Genomic DNA, 19,782 nt, shown 5'->3' with positions numbered 1-19,782 from the left:
TCTGACCTACATATGGCGTCGTGGTAAACGATACGGACTGCAAATAGGAGGGTCCAAGGTTTTCGCCACGATATACTTTTGAATACCTTATGGAAAAGGCGTTATAAGTGTAACAATCAATCTTTGCATTCGGTTTATAGTAGCTTGATAGTTGGGTAGCTTTTAACACTGTTTACCATTCCTTTAGTCAGCTGTTCTAACTTACAGATGGCTATTATCGAATCTGGGAGTCTCTGAGATGGCCGATTAGTTCTTTTATAACATAAGGTGACGTCAATACTGTGAACGCCAGATTATTTGTTAATTATAAAACGAATTTTCTTAATCAAAGATTTACTAATTTATATTGTTTAAAACATTGGTAATTTAGTCTGTGATTGTTTCTGTCGTCAAAAGTATTTAACTTATAAATAAAGGATTTATTAATGAGATATGTACTAAGAAAGTTTATTATAACAGTACTGATACCATTCATTTCAACAATAATTAACTGTATTTACTGTATTAAGAAAGTTTATTATAACAATGAGAAATGATTAATCTAATGTGATGTACTGATACTACTAATTTCAACAATAATTAACTGTACCTACAGTGTTACGAAAGTTTATTCAAACAATGAGAAATGATTAATCTAATGTGATGTACTGATACCATTCATTTCAACAATAATTAACTGTATCTACAGTATTAAGAAAGTTTATTCAAACAATGAGAAATGATTAATCTAATGTGATGTACTGATACTACTAATTTCAACAATAATTAACTGTACCTACAGTGTTACGAAAGTTTATTCAAACAATGAGAAATGATTAATCTAATGTGATGTACTTATACCATTCATTCCAACAATAATTAACTGTATCTACAGTATTAAGAAAGTTTATTCAAACAATGAGAAATGATTAATCTAATGTGATGTACTGATACTACTAATTTCAACAATAAGTAACTGTATCTACAGTATTAAGAAAGTTTATTCAAATAATGAGAAATGATTAATCTAATGTGATGTACTGATACCACTCATTCCAACAATAATTAACTGTATCTACAGTATTAAGAAAGTTTATTCAAACAATGAGAAATGATTAATCTAATGTGATGTACTGATACTACTAATTTCAACAATAATTAACTGTACCTACAGTGTTACGAAAGTTTATTCAAACAATGAGAAATGATTAATCTAATGTGATGTACTTATACCATTCATTCCAACAATAATTAACTGTATCTACTGTATTAAGAAAGTTTATTCAAATAATGAGAAATGATTAATCTAATGTGATGTACTGATACCATTCATTCCAACAATAATTAACTGTATCTACTGTATTAAGAAAGTTTATTCAAACAATGAGAAATGATTAATCTAATGTGATGTACTGATACTACTAATTTCAACAATAATTAACTGTAACTACAGTATTAAGAAAGTTTATTCAAACAATGAGAAATGATTAATCTAATGTGATGTACTTATACCATTCATTCCAACAATAATTAACTGTATCTACAGTATTAAGAAAGTTTATTCAAACAATGAGAAATGATTAATCTAATGTGATGTACTGACACTACTAATTTCAACAATAATTAACTGTATCTACAGTATTAAGAAAGTTTATTCAAACAATGAGAAATGATTAATCTAATGTGATGTATTGATACTACTAATTTCAACAATAAGTAACTGTATCTACAGTATTAAGAAAGTTTATTCAAATAATGAGAAATGATTAATCTAATGTGATGTACTGATACCACTCATTCCAACAATAATTAACTGTATCTACAGTATTAAGAAAGTTTATTCAAACAATGAGAAATGATTAATCTAATGTGATGTACTGATACCACTCATTCCAACAATAATTAAGTAGTTTTACTGTATTAGGAAACCTTATTTCAACAGTAATTAGTGTTCAGAAAGCTCTTTCCAATAATGAACAATGATTACTTAAATCAGTTGTATTTGAAAAGCTCTTTCCAGTAACAAAAAATGATTAATTAAATCAGTTATGTTAAGAAAGATCATTCCATCAATGAACAATGATAATTAACCAGTTCTATTGTAGTAATATAAATGTTTATAAATAATCAACTACATTTTAATTGAAGGAATAATTCACAGGATTTTATGTTTGAAAAATTAAAGTTCAAATGATAATTTGTGGAAATAGGAAATATGAATATGGTGGATTTACAACAAAAAACACGTTTATAAATCTCTTTCAACGTAATTCACGAGATTTTTTTACGTTAAGTCAGCATATTCCAAGTTGACATTTAAAGGGCCTTAGTTTATTTATTACACCATTTCGTTTCCACCAGTGATATACGAAATCTGTATAGCTTAGTCTGTAGGATTCTTCCAGTAACATAGAATACTTGTATAGTTCAATCTGTTGGATTCCACCAGTAATGTATGAAATCTGTATAACTTAGTCTGAAGGATTCTTCCGGTAACATAGAATACTTGTATAGTTCAATCTGTTGGATTCCACCAGTAATGTATGAAATCTGTATAACTTAGTCTGTAGGATTCTTCCAGTAACATAGAATACTTGTATAGTTCAATCTGTTGGATTCCACCAGTAATGTATGAAATCTGTATAACTTAGTCTGAAGGATTCTTCCGGTAACATAGAATACTTGTATAGTTCAATCTGTTGGATTCCACCAGTAATGTATGAAATCTGTATAACTTAGTCTGTAGGATTCTTCCGGTAACATAGAATACTTGTATAGTTCAATCTGTTGGATTCCACCAGTAATGTATGAAATCTGTATAACTTAGTCTGTAGGATTCTTCCGGTAACATAGAATACTTGTATAGTTCAATCTGTTGGATTCCACCAGTAATGTATGAAATCTGTATAACTTAGTCTGTAGGATTCTTCCAGTAACATAGAATACTTGTATAGTTCAATCTGTTGGATTCCACCAGTAATGTATGAAATCTGTATAACTTAGTCTGTAGGATTCTTCCGGTAACATAGAATACTTGTATAGTTCAATCTGTTGGATTCCACCAGTAATGTATGAAATCTGTATAACTTAGTCTGTAGGATTCTTCCGGTAACATAGAATACTTGTATAGTTCAATCTGTTGGATTCCACCAGTAATGTATGAAATCTGTATAACTTAGTCTGTAGGATTCTTCCAGTAACATAGAATACTTGTATAGTTCAATCTGTTGGATTCCACCAGTAATGTATGAAATCTGTATAACTTAGTCTGTAGGATTCTTCCGGTAACATAGAATACTTGTATAGTTCAATCTGTTGGATTCCACCAGTAATGTATGAAATCTGTATAACTTAGTCTGTAGGATTCTTCCGGTAACATAGAATACTTGTATAGTTCAATCTGTTGGATTCCACCAGTAATGTATGAAATCTGTATAACTTAGTCTGTAGGATTCTTCCAGTAACATAGAATACTTGTATAGTTCAATCTGTTGGATTCCACCAGTAATGTATGAAATCTGTATAACTTAGTCTGTAGGATTCTTCTAGTAACATAGAACACTTGTATAGTTCAATCTGTTGGATTCCACCAGTAATGTATGAAATCTGTATAACTTAGTCTGTAGGATTCTTCCGGTAACATAGAATACTTGTATAGTTCAATCTGTTGGATTCCACCAGTAATGTATGAAATCTGTATAACTTAGTCTGTAGGATTCTTCCGGTAACATAGAATACTTGTATAGTTCAATCTGTTGGATTCCACCAGTAATGTATGAAATCTGTATAATTTAGTCTGTAGGATTCTTCCGGTAACATAGAACACTTGTATAGTTCAATCTGTTGGATTCCACCAGTAATGTATGAAATCTGTATAACTTAGTCTGTAGGATTCTTCTAGTAACATAGAATACTTGTATAGTTCAATCTGTTGGATTCCACCAGTAATGTATGAAATCTGTATAACTTAGTCTGTAGGATTCTTGCGGTAACATAGAATACTTGTATAGTTCAATCTGTTGGATTCCACCAGTAATGTATGAAATCTGTATAACTTAGTCTGTAGGATTCTTCTAGTAACATAGAATACTTGTATAGTTCAATCTGTTGGATTCCACCAGTAATGTATGAAATCTGTATAACTTAGTCTGCAGGATTCTTCCAGTAACATAGAACACTTGTATAGTTCAATCTGTTGGATTCCACCAGTAATGTATGAAATCTGTATAATTTAGTCTGTAGGATTCTTCCGGTAACATAGAACACTTGTATAGTTCAATCTGTTGGATTCCACCAGTAATGTATGAAATCTGTATAATTTAGTCTGTAGGATTCTTCCAGTAACATAGAATACTTGTATAGTTCAATCTGTTGGATTCCACCAGTAATGTATGAAATCTGTATAACTTAGTCTGTAGGATTCTTGCGGTAACATAGAATACTTGTATAGTTCAATCTGTTGGATTCCACCAGTAATGTATGAAATCTGTATAACTTAGTCTGTAGGATTCTTCTAGTAACATAGAATACTTGTATAGTTCAATCTGTTGGATTCCACCAGTAATGTATGAAATCTGTATAACTTAGTCTGTAGGATTCTTCCGGTAACATAGAATACTTGTATAGTTCAATCTGTTGGATTCCACCAGTAATGTATGAAATCTGTATAACTTAGTCTGTAGGATTCTTCCGGTAACATAGAATACTTGTATAGTTCAATCTGTTGGATTCCACCAGTAATGTATGAAATCTGTATAACTTAGTCTGTAGGATTCTTCCGGTAACATAGAATACTTGTATAGTTCAATCTGTTGGATTCCACCAGTAATGTATGAAATCTGTATAACTTAGTCTGTAGGATTCTTCCGGTAACATAGAATACTTGTATAGTTCAATCTGTTGGATTCCACCAGTAATGTATGAAATCTGTATAACTTAGTCTGTAGGATTCTTCCGGTAACATAGAATACTTGTATAGTTCAATCTGTTGGATTCCACCAGTAATGTATGAAATCTGTATAACTTAGTCTGTAGGATTCTTCCGGTAACATAGAATACTTGTATAGTTCAATCTGTTGGATTCCACCAGTAATGTATGAAATCTGTATAACTTAGTCTGTAGGATTCTTCCGGTAACATAGAATACTTGTATAGTTCAATCTGTTGGATTCCACCAGTAATGTATGAAATCTGTATAACTTAGTCTGTAGGATTCTTCCGGTAACATAGAATACTTGTATAGTTCAATCTGTTGGATTCCACCAGTAATGTATGAAATCTGTATAACTTAGTCTGTAGGATTCTTCCGGTAACATAGAATACTTGTATAGTTCAATCTGTTGGATTCCACCAGTAATGTATGAAATCTGTATAACTTAGTCTGTAGGATTCTTCCGGTAACATAGAATACTTGTATAGTTCAATCTGTTGGATTCCACCAGTAATGTATGAAATCTGTATAACTTAGTCTGTAGGATTCTTCCAGTAACATAGAATACTTGTATAGTTCAATCTGTTGGATTCCACCAGTAATGTATGAAATCTGTATAACTTAGTCTGTAGGATTCTTCCGGTAACATAGAATACTTGTATAGTTCAATCTGTTGGATTCCACCAGTAATGTATGAAATCTGTATAACTTAGTCTGTAGGATTCTTCCGGTAACATAGAATACTTGTATAGTTCAATCTGTTGGATTCCACCAGTAATGTATGAAATCTGTATAACTTAGTCTGTAGGATTCTTCCAGTAACATAGAATACTTGTATAGTTCAATCTGTTGGATTCCACCAGTAATGTATGAAATCTGTATAACTTAGTCTGTAGGATTCTTCCGGTAACATAGAATACTTGTATAGTTCAATCTGTTGGATTCCACCAGTAATGTATGAAATCTGTATAACTTAGTCTGTAGGATTCTTCCGGTAACATAGAATACTTGTATAGTTCAATCTGTTGGATTCCACCAGTAATGTATGAAATCTGTATAACTTAGTCTGTAGGATTCTTCCAGTAACATAGAATACTTGTATAGTTCAATCTGTTGGATTCCACCAGTAATGTATGAAATCTGTATAACTTAGTCTGTAGGATTCTTCCGGTAACATAGAATACTTGTATAGTTCAATCTGTTGGATTCCACCAGTAATGTATGAAATCTGTATAACTTAGTCTGTAGGATTCTTCCGGTAACATAGAATACTTGTATAGTTCAATCTGTTGGATTCCACCAGTAATGTATGAAATCTGTATAACTTAGTCTGTAGGATTCTTCCGGTAACATAGAATACTTGTATAGTTCAATCTGTTGGATTCCACCAGTAATGTATGAAATCTGTATAACTTAGTCTGTAGGATTCTTCCGGTAACATAGAATACTTGTATAGTTCAATCTGTTGGATTCCACCAGTAATGTATGAAATCTGTATAACTTAGTCTGTAGGATTCTTCTAGTAACATAGAATACTTGTATAGTTCAATCTGTTGGATTCCACCAGTAATGTATGAAATCTGTATAACTTAGTCTGTAGGATTCTTCCGGTAACATAGAATACTTGTATAGTTCAATCTGTTGGATTCCACCAGTAATGTATGAAATCTGTATAACTTAGTCTGTAGGATTCTTCTAGTAACATAGAATACTTGTATAGTTCAATCTGTTGGATTCCACCAGTAATGTATGAAATCTGTATAACTTAGTCTGTAGGATTCTTCCAGTAACATAGAATACTTGTATAGTTCAATCTGTTGGATTCCACCAGTAATGTATGAAATCTGTATAACTTAGTCTGTAGGATTCTTCCGGTAACATAGAATACTTGTATAGTTCAATCTGTTGGATTCCACCAGTAATGTATGAAATCTGTATAATTTAGTCTGTAGGATTCTTCCGGTAACATAGAATACTTGTATAGTTCAATCTGTTGGATTCCACCAGTAATGTATGAAATCTGTATAACTTAGTCTGTAGGATTCTTCCGGTAACATAGAATACTTGTATAGTTCAATCTGTTGGATTCCACCAGTAATGTATGAAATCTGTATAACTTAGTCTGTAGGATTCTTCTAGTAACATAGAATACTTGTATAGTTCAATCTGTTGGATTCCACCAGTAATGTATGAAATCTGTATAACTTAGTCTGTAGGATTCTTCCAGTAACATAGAATACTTGTATAGTTCAATCTGTTGGATTCCACCAGTAATGTATGAAATCTGTATAACTTAGTCTGTAGGATTCTTCCGGTAACATAGAATACTTGTATAGTTCAATCTGTTGGATTCCACCAGTAATGTATGAAATCTGTATAACTTAGTCTGTAGGATTCTTCCGGTAACATAGAACACTTGTATAGTTCAATCTGTTGGATTCCACCAGTAATGTATGAAATCTGTATAATTTAGTCTGTAGGATTCTTCCAGTAACATAGAATACTTGTATAGTTCAATCTGTTGGATTCCACCAGTAATGTATGAAATCTGTATAACTTAGTCTGTAGGATTCTTCCGGTAACATAGAATACTTGTATAGTTCAATCTGTTGGATTCCACCAGTAATGTATGAAATCTGTATAACTTAGTCTGTAGGATTCTTCCGGTAACATAGAATACTTGTATAGTTCAATCTGTTGGATTCCACCAGTAATGTATGAAATCTGTATAACTTAGTCTGTAGGATTCTTCTAGTAACATAGAATACTTGTATAGTTCAATCTGTTGGATTCCACCAGTAATGTATGAAATCTGTATAACTTAGTCTGTAGGATTCTTCTAGTAACATAGAATACTTGTATAGTTCAATCTGTTGGATTCCACCAGTAATGTATGAAATCTGTATAACTTAGTCTGTAGGATTCTTCCAGTAACATAGAATACTTGTATAGTTCAATCTGTTGGATTCCACCAGTAATGTATGAAATCTGTATAACTTAGTCTGTAGGATTCTTCTAGTAACATAGAATACTTGTATAGTTCAATCTGTTGGATTCCACCAGTAATGTATGAAATCTGTATAACTTAGTCTGTAGGATTCTTCCAGTAACATAGAATACTTGTATAGTTCAATCTGTTGGATTCCACCAGTAATGTATGAAATCTGTATAACTTAGTCTGTAGGATTCTTCTAGTAACATAGAATACTTGTATAGTTCAATCTGTTGGATTCCACCAGTAATGTATGAAATCTGTATAACTTAGTCTGTAGGATTCTTCCAGTAACATAGAATACTTGTATAGTTCAATCTGTTGGATTCCACCAGTAATGTATGAAATCTGTATAACTTAGTCTGTAGGATTCTTCCAGTAACATAGAATACTTGTATAGTTCAATCTGTTGGATTCCACCAGTAATGTATGAAATCTGTATAATTTAGTCTGTAGGATTCTTCCGGTAACATAGAATACTTGTATAGTTCAATCTGTTGGATTCCACCAGTAATGTATGAAATCTGTATAACTTAGTCTGTAGGATTCTTCTAGTAACATAGAATACTTGTATAGTTCAATCTGTTGGATTCCACCAGTAATGTATGAAATCTGTATAACTTAGTCTGTAGGATTCTTCCGGTAACATAGAACACTTGTATAGTTCAATCTGTTGGATTCCACCAGTAATGTATGAAATCTGTATAACTTAGTCTGTAGGATTCTTCTAGTAACATAGAATACTTGTATAGTTCAATCTGTTGGATTCCACCAGTAATGTATGAAATCTGTATAATTTAGTCTGTAGGATTCTTCCGGTAACATAGAATACTTGTATAGTTCAATCTGTTGGATTCCACCAGTAATGTATGAAATCTGTATAACTTAGTCTGTAGGATTCTTCTAGTAACATAGAATACTTGTATAGTTCAATCTGTTGGATTCCACCAGTAATGTATGAAATCTGTATAATTTAGTCTGTAGGATTCTTCCGGTAACATAGAATACTTGTATAGTTCAATCTGTTGGATTCCACCAGTAATGTATGAAATCTGTATAACTTAGTCTGTAGGATTCTTCCGGTAACATAGAATACTTGTATAGTTCAATCTGTTGGATTCCACCAGTAATGTATGAAATCTGTATAATTTAGTCTGTAGGATTCTTCCAGTAACATAGAATACTTGTATAGTTCAATCTGTTGGATTCCACCAGTAATGTATGAAATCTGTATAACTTAGTCTGTAGGATTCTTCTAGTAACATAGAATACTTGTATAGTTCAATCTGTTGGATTCCACCAGTAATGTATGAAATCTGTATAACTTAGTCTGTAGGATTCTTCCGGTAACATAGAATACTTGTATAGTTCAATCTGTTGGATTCCACCAGTAATGTATGAAATCTGTATAACTTAGTCTGTAGGATTCTTCTAGTAACATAGAATACTTGTATAGTTCAATCTGTTGGATTCCACCAGTAATGTATGAAATCTGTATAATTTAGTCTGTAGGATTCTTCCAGTAACATAGAATACTTGTATAGTTCAATCTGTTGGATTCCACCAGTAATGTATGAAATCTGTATAACTTAGTCTGTAGGATTCTTCTAGTAACATAGAATACTTGTATAGTTCAATCTGTTGGATTCCACCAGTAATGTATGAAATCTGTATAACTTAGTCTGTAGGATTCTTCTAGTAACATAGAATACTTGTATAGTTCAATCTGTTGGATTCCACCAGTAATGTATGAAATCTGTATAACTTAGTCTGTAGGATTCTTCTAGTAACATAGAATACTTGTATAGTTCAATCTGTTGGATTCCACCAGTAATGTATGAAATCTGTATAACTTAGTCTGTAGGATTCTTCCAGTAACATAGAATACTTGTATAGTTCAATCTGTTGGATTCCACCAGTAATGTATGAAATCTGTATAACTTAGTCTGTAGGATTCTTCTAGTAACATAGAATACTTGTATAGTTCAATCTGTTGGATTCCACCAGTAATGTATGAAATCTGTATAACTTAGTCTGTAGGATTCTTGCGGTAACATAGAATACTTGTATAGTTCAATCTGTTGGATTCCACCAGTAATGTATGAAATCTGTATAACTTAGTCTGTAGGATTCTTCTAGTAACATAGAATACTTGTATAGTTCAATCTGTTGGATTCCACCAGTAATGTATGAAATCTGTATAACTTAGTCTGTAGGATTCTTCCAGTAACATAGAATACTTGTATAGTTCAATCTGTTGGATTCCACCAGTAATGTATGAAATCTGTATAACTTAGTCTGTAGGATTCTTCTAGTAACATAGAATACTTGTATAGTTCAATCTGTTGGATTCCACCAGTAATGTATGAAATCTGTATAACTTAGTCTGTAGGATTCTTCCAGTAACATAGAATACTTGTATAGTTCAATCTGTTGGATTCCACCAGTAATGTATGAAATCTGTATAACTTAGTCTGTAGGATTCTTCTAGTAACATAGAATACTTGTATAGTTCAATCTGTTGGATTCCACCAGTAATGTATGAAATCTGTATAACTTAGTCTGTAGGATTCTTCCAGTAACATAGAATACTTGTATAGTTCAATCTGTTGGATTCCACCAGTAATGTATGAAATCTGTATAACTTAGTCTGTAGGATTCTTTCAGTAACATACAATACCTGTATAGTTCAATCTGTTGGATTCCACCAGTAATGTATGAAATCTGTATAATTTAGTCTGTAGGATTCTTCCGGTAACATAGAATACTTGTATAGTTCAATCTGTTGGATTCCACCAGTAATGTATGAAATCTGTATAACTTAGTCTGTAGGATTCTTCTAGTAACATAGAATACTTGTATAGTTCAATCTGTTGGATTCCACCAGTAATGTATGAAATCTGTATAACTTAGTCTGTTGGATTCCACTAATTCCTGTCTCCGGTTAGAATAGCGGTAAGTCTTCGAATTTACAACAATAAAAATTAGGGGTTCGTTCTGTCTCGGTGGACACAGTAGGTACTTTGATGTAGCTTTGCTACAATAGAACATACACTCCATCGATCCCGAGGGAGATACACGGTTATTAAATATTTGATCACAAGATTTGTATTGATTTATTAAAAATATGTATTATAATTTTCTAGACCTTATATATAATTTTGTATCACAAGTTACGAGGCCTGTGTATAACAAGTTCTTGATATCTGTTTGTGAGATGAGATATTTTTATTTCTCTCAGAAAAGAATTACGAACATGAAAAACTGATGTTCTTTGTAGAAAAGTGTGAGACACAAAGTAAATCATATGGCAGTTGATGTTTAGCAATAATGTTACCAAATCCAGGTTTATAAGTTGGAGCATTATAAGCCGATCCAGGTTTATAAGTTAGAGTGTTTTTACATGATCTACCTTTATAAGCGAAGGAGTATTCTTACCCGATACAAGTTTATAAGACAAGGAGTAATCTTACCTGATCTAGGTTTATAATTAGGGAGTATTCTTACCCGATCCAGGTTTATAAGATAAGGAGTAATCTTACCTGATCGAGGTTTATAATTAAGGAGTATTCTTACCTGATCGAGGTTTATAATTAAGGAGTATTCTTACCTGATCCAGGTTCATAACTTACAGAACTCCACTCTTGACCAACAGAATGTATTTACATTAACATTCTATAATTTTGGACAAATATCTACTTTTATATAAACACTTGATTCCATATACTTAATGCGACAATATCAACAAACTGCTTCAAGAAAAACTAAAACTTCAAAGAAAACGTGGTTCCAGACCTCCTTGTATTGATTTAATAATTCTTTTCTTTGGTACGCTTTATCTATTTTAGCAACTGATCACGCTAGCTGCGTTGCAACATGCAACTTATTAATTCAAGAATCTAAAAGGATGCTTCTTTGCTTGTTCCAGAATGTTCACGCAAAACACACCCGTACATAGTTTCGTTTTGGTATACCAAAGGGACGACAGCGAGTTAACAATACACACTGTCAACTATTGAGCTGATCTGGCTTGATTTAACAGTGAAATTCCACTGTTTCTTTTATTACACACTCACACATGGTATTTTACTTTATGACTGAAGTGTGCTGAGAGAACATTTCTGGTTTGGCGGTCCAAAAATCCAAAAGTTTTCACGCAAATGCATGAAAATCGTTTATGTAGATTATCAAACGTAAAATGAGTTATAAAGTAGATTATTTACTTCGTGTTCGTAACTTAGCTCCAAAGTCTTTTGTTTTTTTTTTGTCATCGTAAGCTCTGTTCTTCAATGTAAAATAATGAGAAAGAAACAGTCGCCAGATGTTACGTCTACCTGTCAAATTCTAGCAAGAAAACTAACCAGTCTCGTTGTTTCCTGTTATCGCGAGATAGTGACTCGTACAATGCGTTACAACTCGACTGTAGACGTACACCATAAGAACTGGTTATCGTAATATGTCAACCGTTTCCTGGTATTCTTTTCAGTTTCTCTGCAAAGAAATAAATAGCATTCAAAAAACGCTAGAATATTATTATTCATGTAAGAAAACCAGGTATTTTTTTATCTAGTATAGAGATATATTTTGATTTATAACTTAGCTGTTAAACAGTTACATTGTTGAAAGAATATAATTATGAATGTTAGCCACGTTGTGTCAACACATACTAGTTTAAAGGACATAAGACAAGACATTGGCTGTTCTTGTCCATAAACAAAGAAAAGCACCCACTTTACAAATGGATGTTGAGTTTTAATGAAATAACAAAATTCGCTGAGCCCATACAACATTTCTACTCGACATTTCGTGTGATCGTCTAAACATCTTGACATTCACTGAACCGTTAATCGAGTATGATTGGGCTTTTATTTCACCTTTGACCTCGACTTTAATCACTTGATCCTTCTTGAGATCCTAGTTTTTATTTGACTTTTAACCTTGACTTTAATCACTCGATCCTTCTTGAGATCCTAGATTTTATTTGACCTTTAACCTTGACTTTAATCACTTGATCCTTCTTGAAATCCTAGATTCTGATGATTTCAGAAATAGCATTGCCTGTACTATTTAGTAATTTTGGATAATGACGAAAGGGTGTAGTCATCTTCGTTCACCAGAAGGAACATGATACCTTGAAGTTTTCAGACATGGTAACCATTTTGGAAAACTTCCTCTGGATGCGGTCATCTTGCCCAGGAGATTTCATAACGTAATCATGTTATGCACAGAGAGGATACTCTCCGACTCAAGATATTTCAGTAAGCCTAAAAAAAAGGCTCCCTAAATGTCTACCAATATGATGTAGCTTACACTACTGGGGTGAATCTTATTTTAGCTGGTTTTATCATATTACTAACTTACGTATGCTTACTCCCCTTGTTTGATATGGATGCGTCAGTTTAGTCCTCTTGTTTGATATGGACGCGTGAGTTTACTCTTGTTTGATATGGATGCGTCAGTCTACTACCCTTGTTTGATATGGATGCGTCAGCTTACTCTCCTTGTTTGATATGGATGCGTCAGTTTACACCCCTTATTTGATATGGATGCGTCAGCTTACTCCCCTTGTTTGATATGGATGCGTCAGTTTACACCCTTGTTTGATATGGATGCGTCAGCTTACTCCCCTTGTTTGATATGGATGCGTCAGTCTACTCCTCTTGTTTGATATGGATGCGTCAGCTTACTCTCCTTGTTTGATATGGATGCGTCAGCTTACTCCCCTTGTTTGATATGGATGAGTCAGTCTACTCTCCTTGTTTGATATGGATGCGTCAGTTTAGTCCTCTTGTTTGATATGGACGCGTGAGTTTACTCTTGTTTGATATGGATGCGTCAGTTTACTCCCCTTGTTTGATATGGATGCGTCAGCTTACTCTTTTGGTTAAAATACAACCTCATTCAATGTGATTGGTTGAAGATGATGCTATAATTATTTATTTTGGGGGTAGAGGGATTGTAATAACCTTGTAAATCATTTACTCCAAGTCTACATATAGTCCTTGCAATACGTGAGTAAAGTAGCTAATTAAACCATTACAATATAATTATATTGAGTTGTTGTGCTTTAAGAGCAATCTGTTGGCTGGATAAGAAACTAACTGATTGTAACAAGTAACTTTATGTCACCTGTTGACGTCAGCGAGACGAGATTTATCTCTTACTGTAACAGGTTAATCAAGAAAGTATATAACGGCCTTTTTGTTTCGTATATTTGAAACAAATTAGTTTAAAGAACTCAGTTTTCTGTTGTTGGACAAGACTTCTTCACTCAGCCTAGAGTATTCCAGTTTGTTTAGCCACGTCAAAAATCGTACACTTTCTCAACATTGGAGTGTTCAAACACAAATATTTAAGGGGCGTGTAACGTGTCTGAACATATTCAGTCATAAGCGGGGTTGGAACATGGGATTCGTGAAAGTCAAGAGGTTTATTATTTTATCTCTGTAAACTGGAGTTGCTGGCATTTGGGTTTGTGTGTATAAAGTCAAACGCTTGTTTGTTATAAAACGATAACGTCTCGTTTCGCAACTGGAGTTGCTGGTGTTTGTGTGAATAAAGTCAAGCACTTGTTTGTTATAAAACGATAACATCTCGTTTCGCTACAGACAAACTAAAATCTGATTGGTTCATTTATCACCACAGTTTTCTTTTTCTGTACAAACCATTATTTATCGAAGTTATTTATTTTGTATCCTGTCGAATGTTTACAGGATTACAGACTGCAGAAACAGTAGTCATGCAATATTTAACAAAAGGACTCGTGGGGCGAAATCCCAGGGGACCCTCAAGTACTGTTGTCAACTTGTTTTTTCGGCCTCTAAGAAGCTGAGATAGAGTGAAGAAATTCCGACGACTAACCTGATTCTAACGACGTACCAAATAAACTTTATTTAAAAATGAACTTTCACTAGTCGGATGCCCCCTAGTGGCACAGCTGAATGTCTGCGGACTCACACTGTTAGAAACCGGGTTTCGATACCCGTGGTGGGCAGAGCACAGATAGTCCATTGTCTAGCTTTGTGCTTAATTCTAAAACAAGCAAACAAACGAATACTAGTGATATAACACATGTTTTACTCACAGTGTTACAGATTGAAAAATATGAATAACCAAACCAGGAAATATTGTTTAAACAACAAACAGCACGTTCACACCCACACGATGCACACTTGTTTAACCTGTATTCTTACACTTAGGATTTTAATGTGTTAAAATCACACTCCAGTCACACCTTTTCATCCTTGGGCGCACGTGCAGTAGACGTGTTTATAAGTAAAACAAAGAAAGCTGATGTTTGATAACCCAACCTTTCCCAGTATTCACCACCTGGTCATCATGGTGATAAAAATACTTTGGGCAGTTTTCAAGTGTTGGAACATTATTCCTGTAATACCGTCTACTTAACTGGTTGATGTGTTTTATAAAAGTCTGGCCTCAGCATGGCCAGGTGGTTAAGGCACTCAACTCGTAATCCGAGGATCGCGGGTTCGAATCCTCGTCATACCAAACATGCTCGCCCCTTTCAGCCGTGAGGGCGTTATAATGTGACGATCAATAACACTATTCGTTGGTAAAAGAGTAGCCTACGAGTTGGCGGTCGGTGGTGATGACTACCTGCCTTACCTCTAGTCTTACACTGCTAAATTAGGGACGGCTAGCGTAGATAGCCCTCGCGTAGCTTTGCGCGAAATTCAAAACAAAGAAGCAAAGAAAACCTACATAAATGTCTAGATAATAATAAAATTCGATTTCCTGTCAATAAACATTTTGGAGCCAGTTTTTTGGTACATCCTAATGCACCTTAATAAAAGTATATTAAACGAGAAAAAAAGGTCCTGCATCCATCATAAATGGATGTGAATAAGGAAGCTTGGCTGGCTTTAAAATTTATAATGGGAAGCGGTCTTTTGTACCTGGAAATCTTGTCACAACTTCGTCTCCAGTTTGTGTATTTTCTAACAGTACCTGTACAGATGCTCCCGTACAGATTTATTTACCATACAACTTTGCTTACCTCGCTAGAAGGACGGAATCAGATAATTACTCTAATAAATGTTACGGAATTATTTGTATTCTCAGCATATTTCCATGTATTCATTATACGTTTCACATACAGAGGACTTGAAAATGAAAACGCTGGTTTTCGTCGAAGGATCATTTCTAACTGAATGATCGCTCGCTTCTGCTTTCAGTCTTGCTCTAACTGTTTGTTTCCTATGTCTCCACAAAAGCTAGTTACTGTAGGACATCGAGAGAACGCAGAAACGTGGGAGAAAACAAGCTATTCTGTTGTTAACATTCGGGAACTTACCCACAAGTTATTCTGTTGTTAACATTCGGGAACTTACCCACAAGTTATTCTGTTGTTAACATCCGGGAACTTACCCAACATCTTACCGAACTCCGCACACGTCGGTCTGAGATATTATTTATAGGACTCCAAGGAACCTTCATTCTTTTGTTCCGTCTGTATATGTGTTTCTTATTGAATCTCTGTAGGATCACATATCCATCTGCGTTTGTGTTGACTGTTAAAGTAAATAGATATAAAACTTTAAGTATCTTACATTTCTTCAACTAACAGACTGTCATACTTTAACATTGTCTTCATTGGAACATTTAGTTCAAGGACAAACTTCCTTACAATGAGAAGATTGATACAAAATGATGGTTTCGTAAAGAAACCGTGGCTGTGGTTTCCTTGAGAGACCCCTGATATAAGAAAGTCTAGACATCTATGAAATAAGGGAACCCAGAGACCTGTGAAGCAGGTGATCATAAAGACCCGTGACACGTGTGAATCTAGATACCCGTGAAAAAAGTAAACTTAGAGACCTATGAAATAACTATAGAGAGACCCGTAAAACAGAAGTATCAAAACCTGTGAAACAAGTAAACCTAATATTGTATTTAAACATTTGGATTAACCTAGATATATAGTATTGTAACAACGAACATTGGTTTCACATTAACCTAGATCCATAGTATTGTAACAACAAACATTGGTTTCAGAATAACCTAGATCTATAGTATTGTAACAACGAACATTGGTTTCACATTAACCTAGATCTACAGTATTGTAGCAACGAACACTGGTTTCACATTAACCTTGATCTATAGTACTGTAATAACAAACACTGGTTTCACTTTAACCTAGATCTATTGTACTGTAACAGGTAAAGTTATATTAATGTAGGTCCATCTAATAAGGACAGGTTTACAAGTATAGAAACAATTAATAATGTTAGATTACATTAACTTAGAGAAATCACATCGAATTATTTTTACAAAGTAAAACTGTTTTGTTGAAGAAATAAAAATAAGAAAGTTAAGTTATAAAAGCATCGTATCTGTTTTCTGTATAACTTTGATATCTTTTCTGTTCATGTTTACACAGGGACAATAATTCTCATTATCAAAATAAAGGGTTGATTGTACAGGAGTACTATTGTGGGTTGATGGTACAGACGTACTATTGTGGGTTGATTGAACAGGAGTACTATTGTGGGTTGATGGTACAGAAGTACTATTGTGGGTTGATTGTACAGAAGTACTATTGTGGGTTGATGGTATAGAAGTACTATTGTGGGTTGATGGTATAGAAGTACTATTGTGGGTTGATGGTACAAAAGTACTATTGTGGGTTGATTGTACAGAAGTACTATTGTGGGTTGATGGTACAGACGTACTATTGTGGGTTGATTGTACAGGAGTACTATTGTGGGTTGATTGTACAGAAGTACTGTTGTGGGTTGATTGTACAGAAGTACTATTGTGGGTTGATGGTATAGAAGTACTATTGTGGGTTGATGGTATAGAAGTACTATTGTGGGTTGATGGTACAAAGTACTATTGTGGGTTGATTGTACAGAAGTACTATTGTGGGTTGATGGTACAGACGTACTATTGTGGGTTGATTGTACAGGAGTACTATTGTGGGTTGATTGTACAGAAGTACTGTTGTGGGTTGATTGTACAGAAGTACTATTGTGGGTTGATTGTACAGAAGTACTATTATGGGTTAATGGTACAGAAGTACTATTGTGGGTTGATTGAACAGGAGTACTATTATGGGTTAATGGTACAGAAGTACTATTGTGGGTTGATGGTACAGAAGTACTATTATGGGTTAATGGTACAGAAGTACTATTGTGGGTTGATTGAACAGGAGTACTATTATGGGTTAATGGTACAGAAGTCTTATTGTGGTTTGATGGTACAGAAGTACTATTGTGGGTTGATTGTACAGAAGTACTATTGTGGGTTGATTGTACAGGAGTATTATTGTTGGTTGATGGCACAGAAGTACTGCTGTGGGTTGATTGTACAGGAGTACTATTGTGGGTTGATGGTACAGAAGTACTATTGTGGGCTGATTGTACAGAAGTACTATTATGGGTTAATGGTACAGAAGTACTATTGTGGGTTGATTGAACAGGAGTACTATTGTGGGTTGATGGTACAGAAGTACTATTGTGGGTTGATTGTACAGGAGTACTATTGTGGGTTGATTGTACAGGAGTACTATTGTGGGTTGATGGTACAGAAGTACTGTTGTGGGTTGATTGTACAGGAGTACTATTGTGGGTTGATGGTACAGAAGTACTATTGTGGGTTGATGGTACAGAAGTACTATTATGGGTTAATGGTACAGAAGTACTATTGTGGGTTAATTGAACAGGAGTACTATTATGGGTTAATGGTACAGAAGTACTATTGTGGGTTGATTGTACAGAAGTACTATTGTGGGTTGATGGTACAGAAGTACTATTGTGGGTTGATGGTATAGAAGTACTATTGTGGGTTGATGGTACAGAAGTACTATTGTGGGTTGATTGTACAGGAGTACTATTGTGGGATGGCGATACAGAACTGTTATTGTGGTCAAGACTGAGGATTGACGGTACAGAACTGGTAACTTCAAGGTCGAAGGTCAACTAGATGTGTTGGAGAATATATTCAACCTTTTGCTATTTTGATAGCGGAGTCTTCTGACAGTTATGTAAAACAATGTGTTAACACACACACCTTTTACCTCTGTTAATTAACCACACATGGTTTAATGTCTATCAGTATTTGTGTTTATCCATTCGGTAAGAAACATACCTGTGAAATGTATTAATAGTGTAACATTAGTAGGAATATAAATCAGAACGAAATGTTCACTAGTTTGGTAGGCAATAAATACTCTTGGGATGTTTTCACTGTCAATTTTTGACACGTTTTCAGTAAATGAAATGACTATGTTGCGCCATCTAGTGAATAATGTAATAAATAAAAAGTTTGTATTAAAAAACAAAACAGCATCTGAGACTCATGACTTATAACGCCACGATTTTATAATATTTTTCTCAAATTCATTTGAATTCGGCTTAAAAACTTGCCGAGATCCATAAGCAGCAGGGAGAGGTTGCGAAGAAAAAAAAACAACTGGTTGGAACCAGAATGAAATCATCGTTTGTTATGAAGTACATATCTTAGATGTTCCTTGTATTAATTTCGTATAAAATATATGAAATAATTTATTACGTTTTTTACATGAGCAATAAGTAGAACGATTAGCCTTCTGGGTAATTTGAAAACCTTATACAGGACGACATGAAATGTGGATTTTAACGAAGTGTTCCCCAGAATTCGATAAAAAATGAATTCGTTCTTTTTCTGAAATGTTGGTCAGCGTTTAAAGTCTTGGACAACAGTGAAGAAACTTGAAGGTACGAACTCAGAATAATAAGATAGTTTACTCAAAGTAATAGACTCATATATCAGGTATGTAAAATTAATGAGTGAATGTGGGTCTATCTATACAGAGTTTTACCATATGCAATAACTAGTTTTTAGTACACCTACTATCAAGGTTTGCATGTGCACCTATTAT

At 33.9% G+C, this 19,782-nt stretch overlaps 1 long non-coding RNA gene across 1 annotated transcript in view; it reads right to left on the bottom strand.

The window, feature by feature from the left end:
* Positions 1-14,894: 14,894 nt before the first annotated feature.
* Positions 14,895-19,782, bottom strand: part of LOC143246700 (uncharacterized) — a 33,595-nt gene continuing 28,707 nt past the window's right edge. Inside the window, exon 3 of the long non-coding RNA XR_013026099.1 lies at positions 14,895-16,432. This is a non-coding gene — a long non-coding RNA (uncharacterized LOC143246700). The remainder of the gene's footprint in view (positions 16,433-19,782) is intronic.

Source organism: Tachypleus tridentatus, chromosome 3, assembly GCF_004210375.1.
Source record: "Tachypleus tridentatus isolate NWPU-2018 chromosome 3, ASM421037v1, whole genome shotgun sequence".
Classification (NCBI taxonomy): Eukaryota; Metazoa; Arthropoda; class Merostomata; order Xiphosura; family Limulidae; genus Tachypleus; species Tachypleus tridentatus.
Note: the sequence above shows the minus strand (reverse complement) of the source record. Positions and strands in the feature narration are given on the sequence as shown.